Here is a 9,108-nt window from a genome sequence, read left to right on the forward strand (position 1 = left end):
TGTGAGTCAATGAGACACCCAAGGTGGTTTTTTTTGTTTGGTGGTGTTGTGTTTTCCTCCTCCACCCCTTGCCCTTTTCTTCCTTCCCCCCCTCCCCCCCACCTCAGTTTTTGTGTTTCTCTTTTGTCTGATTCAGGAAACCTGCCGATACCTGGGTGTGTTAGTAAACGTGTTTCAGGTTTGTTTGCTTCTTTTTTCCTTCCTCTTTTTTTTAAATTTTAATTCACAATTCATGAGACATACATACACACACACACACACACACACAGGCAGAGACACAGGCAGAGGGAGAAGCGGGCTCCCTGCAGGAACCCCCGATGTAGGACTCGATCCCGGGACTCCAGGATCACGCCCTGGGCCGAAGGCAGGTGCTAAACCGCTGAGCCACCCAGGGATCCCCTGTTTCGTGCTTCCTTAACAATTGTATCATACAGGGCAGCCCGTGTGGCTCAGCGTTTTAGTGCCACCTTCAGCCCAGGGCGTGATCCTGGAGTCCCGGGATCGAGTCCCACGTCAAGCTCCCTGCATTGGAGCCTGCTTCTCCCTCTGTCTTTGCCTCTCTCTCTCTCTCTCTCTCTCTCTCTCACACACACACACACACACACACACACACACACACACTAAATCTTAAAAAAAAAAAAAATTTGTGTCCTACATGTTAGGTTTTTACAAAATGAACAGCGGAGAAATAACAGAAAACCAGCAGAGCCAGGCAGTAGGTTCGAGAGTGCTTTAATGGGGAGCGCTCCTGGGCGAGGTTCCATGACTCGGAGAGGTGGCCAGAGACAGGGAAGTCGCGCGGGGTTGGGGACTGTGGGGGTTTTTAAGCCTTCTTGGTTCCGGCTCTGGATCCGGGTGGGTCCCTTGCCAAATTAGACAAGGGAACACTGTGCCCTTAGGTGATTGGCTGGGGGGGTGGGGTGGGGTAGTATCGGGGGAGGGGGTGGGGGTGGTTCCTGGCTGGAAAGTCCTGGATGGAAAGTTTCGGTTTCCCATCTAGGCTTCGACTTACTGGAGATGATGTGGTGGTCAGGGCTGCTGCTTTGACGGGAAGATCAGCCATTTTGACCCAGTTTGAGATGTCCGCCATTTTGGGTGCCCCTGTCTCTCAGCCAGCCCAACAATACATACGCATACACACACACACACACACACACACACACACACACACACACACACGTGTTTCTAAAAACTATCACATGTATTCATCCATTTGACAATCTAAGGATTTCTGGTATGATAGGCAATGTGCCCGTGGTTCCTACTGGCTTTTCACCAGAGACTGAGGTTTCTAGGAGTTAACAGTCTGCCGCCTGGGTGGCTCAGTGGTTGAGGGGTTGAGCATCGGCCTTTGGGTCAGGGCCCAATTCTGGGGCGGCGGGGGGGGGGGGGGGGGGGAGTGTCCGAGTCCGGACCCATTTCCACATCTGGCTCCCTGTGGGGAGCCTGCTTCTGCCTATGTCTCTGTCTCTGTCTCTCTCTCTCCCTTCCCCCTTCACAAAGTGCTCTCTCTCTCTCTCTCTCTCTCTCTCTCTCTCTCCTCTCTCCTCGCTCCTCGCTCCTCGCTCAAAAAGTGTAAAATAAGTACAATTTTTAAAAATCTGCCACATGGAATCGAGACTACTGGTTAACGACAAGGAAAACAACCTCTGTGTGTGAGATAGTAGGAGACATGTAGAAAATGCGGGTGGTGGTGGTGGTGGTGGTGGTGGTTAAAGAAAATGAATCTGTCCTGAAATGACTCTGGCTTTTTTTTTTTTTTTTTTTTTTTTTTTAAGATTTTATTTACTTATTCATGAGATGAGAGACACAGGGACAGGCAGACACAAGGGAAGCAGGCTCCATGCGAGGACCCTGATATGGGACTCAGTCCCAGGAGTCTGGGATCACGTCCTGAGCCCAAGCCAGACGATCAAAGGCTGAGGCACACGGGCGTCCCAAAGCCCAGCTATTTAGAGAAAGAACACTTAAGACTCACGGAACGGGGGATCCCTGGGTGGCGCAGCGGTTTGGCGCCTGCCTTTGGCCCAGGGCGCGATCCTGGAGGCCCGGGATCGGAATCCCACGTCGGGCTCCTAGTGCATGGAGCCTGCTTCTCCCTCTGCCTGTGTCTCTGCCTCTCTCTCTCTCTCTCTCTCTGTATGACTATCAAAAATAAATAATTAAAAAAAAAAAAAAAGACTGACGGAACGGAAAAAGAAATTATAGAAGGGATTTCTGAAGGAGATTTTTGAGATTTGTTTTTGGTTTTCTTTTCTTTTTTTTTTTTTTGTGGATTTTACTTATGTATTCATGGGAGAGAGAGAGAGAGAGACAGAGAGAGAAAGAGAGAGACAGAGACAGACAAAGAGAGACAGAGACAGACAGAGAGATAGAGAGAGACAGAGAGAGAGAGAGAGAGAGAGAGAAAGGAAGAGAGACAGACAGAGAGAAGGGGAGAGAGACACAGAGAGAGACAGGCAGAGAAAAGAGAGGCAGAGAGATAAAGAGAGACAGACAGAGAGAGACAGAGAGATAAAGAGAGACAGAGACGGAGAAAGCGAGACAGAGACAGAGAAAGAGAGAGAGACAGGGAGAGAGAGAGACAGGGAGAGAGAGAGAGAGAGAGAGAGAGAGAGAGAGAGAGAGAGAGACACAGGCAGGGGAAGAAGTAGGCTCCACTGGGGAGCCCGATGCGGGTCTGGATCCCAGGACCCCTGGGATCAGGCCCTGAGCCAAAGGCAGACCTTCCACCACCGCTGAGCCACCCAAGGCGTCCCAGAAGCAGACTCTTTGAAAAGTAATTGTAGGCGTGGTCAGGACGGACTGAGATTGGGAGAAGTGGGTTTTACTAGTATACTGGTGTACAACTGAGATTTGGCTCTTCTCTCTGCTAAAATGACGAGATTCTCTTGCATTGGTAGTCTACTCTTGATAAGAGTGTGAACAGAGAAGAAAAGACAAAGACAATGTGCTTTTTTGTTTGTTTGTTTGTTTGTTTGGCTTGGCTTGGTTTGGTTTGGTTTGGTTTGGTTGGGGTTTTTTTGTTTGTTTGTTTTTGGGTGTGTGTGTGTGTGTGTGTGTGTGTGTGTGTGTGTGTGTTTCTCCCTTTACCTGCCCAGAACAGCAAGGTTTTTAGATTCCTTTTTTTTTTTTTTTTTTTTTTTTTTTTTTTGGTGGTTGTTGTTGTTGTTTAACTTTTTCTGTTATTTACTTATTTATTTTATTTTTTGGATTCGTTTTTATCCGGTCTTCCCCTACGTAAGAGTGAACACTTCTCCACGTTAAAGGAGCTTCATTTTGGGGGACAACTCTAAGAGCACCTGTAGAATCTCCTAGGGGCCACCTTGGCGAAAGAGACAATGAAGATTTCCGTTTTGTTATGATCCGTGATCCTTTGTAGGCATGTGCCTTGAAAACTTCTGAGATGTTTTTGGTTGGCTGGTTGGCTGCCTGGCTGTCTGTCTACTGGTTCCTTCATCCGTTCGTGGATTCTCAGCGGATCCCAGAATGCCAAACCCTAAATAGAGTCTCTTGACTACTATAGGTCGTTTACCTGTTATGGGAAGGACCGTGAGAAGCACTGTCAGACAAAGAATCATAAGCCCTCTTAGATTATATTGCGTGGGTGAATGCTGCCGGTGTTCCAAACACGAAATGAAATTCCTAAACTTGTAACGTGTCCTGGTAGAGTGCCATCACTCCACATTCGAACTGGTTAAATGCTCTGCGTGCGTGCCTGCGTGTGTTGTGTGTGAGTGTGTGTGTGTGTGTGTATGTGTGTGTGTGTGACAGAAACTGGTCGGATTTTCCTCTCGACTGCATTATAATGAATTCTCATCGGGTCTTTAGGCACGTCCGTCCGTGGGTGACCTCCCTGTCACGTGCAGGTGTTGTTCGGAAGGTCTTGCAACGATACGGTCCGCCTTTCAGAAGATTCGCGGAAAGCACTCTGGACGGATCCCGGTGTCTGGTCATCCTGAGATCGTCCAACTACATACAGTAGGAGTTGCCGGAACTAATGAAAAAGCTGCATGGAAGCCGAACAGAAAGGAACAACGTGGAACTGAATGAGTTCCACGAAACCCTGAACAGAGTTCAGAAACTCTCAGTGAGTCATCTTCCTTTTTTTTTTTTTGGCGATTGTTAAATCCTCTTCAGAAGGTCGGTGGGAATCCGTTCTCATTGTAACCAGACGCCGTTGGAAGGATCCCCTGTATCACCAAGGCCTTCCCTGAGTAGAATGGCGTCTGTTTCTCTTTCTTTCGACCTCCCCCAGTCCCCACGCCGCCCTCCCCTCCTCCCTCCCCTCCCCCCTCCCCTCCCCTCCCCTCTCCCCCCCCCGCCCCCCCCCCCCTCCGGGGTCCATTTGTCAAAGTGATCTCTACTCCCAAGGTAGGGCTCGCACTCAGGACCTGGAGGTCAAGAGCCGTGCTCTCTACTGACCGAGCGGGCCACGGGCCCCTGGAATCGCATCCTAAGACTCAGATAGGATCAGACAGCCTGGAGACACTCAGATCCACTTCTCCTCGGGGAGCCAGCCGAGCCCCTCGGAAACCCTGAGCCTGATACCTTCCTTCCAGAGGTCGCCACGGCCTCACTGGGCGAGTCAAGAGTGCCACCTCCTGGCGGACGAAACCGAGAGTCAGCTGCTTAACCTCAGCGAGCCTCCCAGGTTGCCCCTCCAAGGTGCTTGGAAATGCTGAGGCTCAACAACACCGGAACCACAACAACCGGAAGAACAGAAAAGAAGAGCCAAAGGGATGCTGAAGTTCTTCCTTCTGGCCTTGCCTTTACAGGCGTGTGCCGTCTGCGACCACGCCTGTCTCCGAGGACAGGAAGAAAAGAGTCCAGATGGCTGAACCGGGGTTCTGCACTCTGCGGACCACAGGAACCCCCTCCAGCCTGACCCAGGAACTCCCTTACTCTGAGCCAGGGACAGGGGGTCTTGTTTTGTGTTTCGGTTGTGGTCCAAAAGACAGGCGTCACCTACGGTGGAACCTTGTAACCCTTTCTAAGCCTAGAGTCGCTCAGCGGCATTACATACCTTCACACATCCTCCTCGCCAAGTTATCTGTCCATTCCATTTTTTAACTCTCTTTTTTTTAATTTTTAAAATTTTATTTATTTATTTATCTATTTATTTATCTATTTATTTATTTATTCATTCATTTATTATTCATTCATTCATTCATTCATTCATTATTTTTAAGGATTTTTTTTTTAGTCAGGGAGAGAGAGAGAGAGAGAGAGAGAGAGAGAGAGAGAGAGGCAGAGAGAGAGAGAGAGAGGCAGAGAGGCAGAGACACAGACAGAGGGAGAAGCAGGCTCTATGCAGGGAGCCCGATGTGGGACTGGATCCCGGGTCTCCAGGATCACACCACAGGCTGCAGGCGGCGCCAAACCGCTGCGCCACCCAGGGATCCCTTAAGTTTAATTTCTTAAACTGTATTGATCGGGCATGGGATCTCTGCCTCTCTCTCTCTCTCTCTCTCTCTCTCTCTCTCTCTCTCGAATAAATAAATACATACATACATACATACATACATACATACATACATAAAATCTTTAACAAATAAATGAATAAATAAACTGTATTTATTCAAGGGAGACACACAGAAGGAGGCCGGGAGGCAGGCAGAGGGAGAAGCAGGCTCCACGCGGGGAGCCCGGTGCGGTGCTGGATCCCCAAAACGCTGTGATGATGCCGGGAGCCGAGTGGAAGGCAGCCGCTCAAACGCGGGTATGCCACCCGGGCACACCTCGTCCGCACCTCTTCCTTCCCACCGCCACCCACGGTCTTGCGCGTTCGTTCATCTGGTTCCCACACACAGGACCTCGTGCTCCAGGTCTATCCCTAGACACACCCTAGGATCCCCAACTAGGGAATAGGTTCAGATGGGACCGATGCTCATGGGACCGTGCTCCTGTTTGAGGACTGTCCTCGGTTGCTGTAGCGGTGGCGGCGAGACAAAGGGTCTCTCTCCACACACCGCACAGGGTGTCGCGTCACGTCGTGGGGAGATGACGCGGGAAGGACGGGTTTCGGTTGGCGGACATTTCTACATCCCATCTGGGAACCGCTCCCACCCCCCCCCCACCCTCCGGTGTCCCGGATCTGTAGGAGTGAGGGCAGCAGGAAGCCTCCCATGGATGATATTTGCAAGTGCGCCCTTGCCTGGGGCCGGAGCCTGGGCCGGAACCGGAACCGGACATGGAACCGGTGCAGCCTGGGTGGTTCGGAAGGCAGGCGCCTGCGGGACCGACCGGTGGCCAGCGTGTGGGGGTGGGCGCGTGGGCGGGTGGGGGGCATGCCCCGAGTGGGGCAGATGTCCCCATCCCAAGGAGGCGGAGGAGGAAAGCCACCCCAAGGCCCCTCTTTGGCGCCCCGTCCTGCCGTCCTGTGTCAGGAAACGCTACTGACCCGGGCGGATCCGGACCAGGCTGCGACCCAGCTGCCCTGCGATCCCACATTCCTCACACCTGGACTCACCGGTGTGGCGCCTGCCTTTCCGGCTCTGCCTGCCTGCCTGCCTGCCTGCCTGCCTCCCTAACTATCTCTGCATCCAACTGGCGACTTTCAGTCCGTGAGGTTGGGGGCTTCGACTCTCTGGGTCTTGGCTAGAACCCAAACAGAGAAAGACGTTTGCCATACGATAGGTAGATACCACTTTCAATTAAGCGTCTGTGAAATGATTATGGAGGAAGGAAATTCTCAGCCTTGAACGTTTCTGGGCCCTGCTCCAGTGGCTTTCACACTGACCCAGGGCCAAACGGCTCACAGAAAACTCAGCACTAGTTGGGCTCTATTTCCGTGCCACTGAATGCACGTTGCCTGTCTGCCTCCCCTGAAAAGTCAAGCAACGGGGACGCCTGGGTAGCTCCGTGTTCAGCATCTGCCTTGGGGTCAGGTCATCATCCTGGGGTCCTGGGGCCCCGGCTCCCACTTGGGGCTCCCCGCGGGGAGCCTGCTTCTCTCTGCAGTCTGTCAATGCCTGTCTCTGTGTGTCTCTCATGGATAAATAAAGAACACCTCTAAAACAGGAAAGAATGAATGATTCATTAAAAGGACTGACTGACTGACTGACTGACTGAACTGATCGGCTGACCGACTGACCGGCTGAATGAATGTATACATAAGCAAGCCAGGAAGCAAGCAAGCAAGCAAGCAAGCAAGCAAATGAACAAATGAAATCGATGAAGGGGTGCGTGACTGCTGGCTGGCACTGTCGGGGGAGTGTGGGACTCTATATTTCTCGGTTGCGAGGATGAGCCCTAACCTGGGTGTAAACATCGCATACACCTAAAATCTTCTGGAAAAAAAAAAAATTAAAAGAAAAAAAGAAAAAGAAAAAGGTGGGCAGCCCGGGTGGCTCGGCGGTTGAGCGCCGCCTTCAGCCCGGGGCCTGATCCTGGAGGCCCGGCATCAGAGTCCCACGTCGGGTTCCAAGCATGGAGCCTGCTTCTCCCTCTGCCTGTGTGTCCGACTCTCTCACTCACTGTGTCTCAGGAGAAAATAAACAGAATCTTTACAAAAAGGAAAAAAAAAAAGTTGTGTTGTTTTGTTTTGTTTTGTTTTGTTTCGATCGGATCGATCGATCACTAAAAGGCAACCTGCCAAAACTGACGATGAGAAAACGGAAGAAAACCTTCCTGGTTCCCACAGAGTTCAAGCCCTACAGCCTTGCCCGTACCAAGATCAGAGAATAAACTGTCCACTCTCTACGGCGTCCCTCCTCCCGAGGACGCCCCAGCTCCTTATGGAGCATGCACACGCACGTGCACGCGCACGCAGAAAAGCGGGGCGAACCGAACCAGACCCTAGAGAACCCTGCAGCGAAGGTTGAGCACACGAGACACACACACACGCACACACACACACACACACACACACACACCCCCCGCCAGCCACAGGAAACTCTGGCAGGCTACCCCTGGGCTGCTTAGGGGGCCTATACTTACTTGCAAGTGCTCACTGACCTGGGACACGTGGAAGGGGAACCTGAGGCTCAGATGGCCCAAACCGGGTGAATGGGGTGCTTTGCTCATGCCTGAATGCTATGCTCTCCACGATTAGAGAAAGCTGGCAATGAGGCCAGCCCAGGGACCAGAACCTAACCTAAAAATCCCTCTGGCTCCATCAGTAATGTCCCGACTGTTGGTGAGGAACCAGTGCTCGGCTGGCTCGGGGAGACAGACGCTCTGGTCTTCTTCGGGTTGGGTTGTTGCTGCGGCTTTGGGTATCTTTGCAGGAAACCGGCCTCTTCTCTTTCGAAATGGAAACCAAAGGATGGATGGGGTCCGGACGCGGTCACGCTCGCTGGCCACTGGAGTTGTTGTCACCCAGCCAGCGGGGAGATCGGAACATCGGGTCTTTCGTGACCTCTCCACAGATAGGAGTGAGACCAAGGCTATATACTTTGTTGGCATCTCGTCTGTGTCTACGTGTCCCTATGGGTTCTACGAGGGAGAGGTTTCCTCTACCTCCGGATGCTATATTGCTGACATCCCTTTGTAAAGGAACTGTAGCTTAGGAGTTCAAAGGCCGGCGCGGGTAAAAATCGGGAACAGGACAGCTCGGAGAGATAAGGACGAGTGACAATATTTCACAAGTTCCCACGATCTGGGATGAAGTTCTGTTCGTTCGTTCGTTCGTTCGTTCGTCCGTCCATCCGTCTGTCCGTCCGTCCGTTCGTTCATCCGTCCGTCCGTCCGTCCGTCCGTCCGTTCGTTCGTTCGTTCGGGACCCCCGGTTTCTCAGCGGTTAAGCGTCTGCCTTCATCTCAGGGCCCGATCATGCCGGTCCGGGATCCTTTCCTGCATCTGTCTCCTTGCGGGGACCTGCTTCTGCCCATGTCTCTGTCTCTGTCTCTGTCTCTCTCTCTCACACGGGAATAAAGAAACAAAATAGTTTAAAAAAGGAAAGATGCTCGGTAGGTCTCGCACTCTCTCCCTCTCCCTCCTCCTCCTCCCCCTTCCCCACTTCACACAGTGCTCTCTCTCTGAAAGAAAGCTAATATATTACAATTTTGCAAAAGCCTGCCAATGGAATGGAGACTACTGGAGAACGATAAGGAAAACAACTCCGTGTGTGACAAGTAGGAGACGTGTAGGAAACGTACAAGGCGT

This window comes from Vulpes vulpes, unplaced genomic scaffold (assembly GCF_048418805.1).
Source record: "Vulpes vulpes isolate BD-2025 unplaced genomic scaffold, VulVul3 u000000702, whole genome shotgun sequence".
NCBI classification, from domain to species: Eukaryota; Metazoa; Chordata; class Mammalia; order Carnivora; family Canidae; genus Vulpes; species Vulpes vulpes.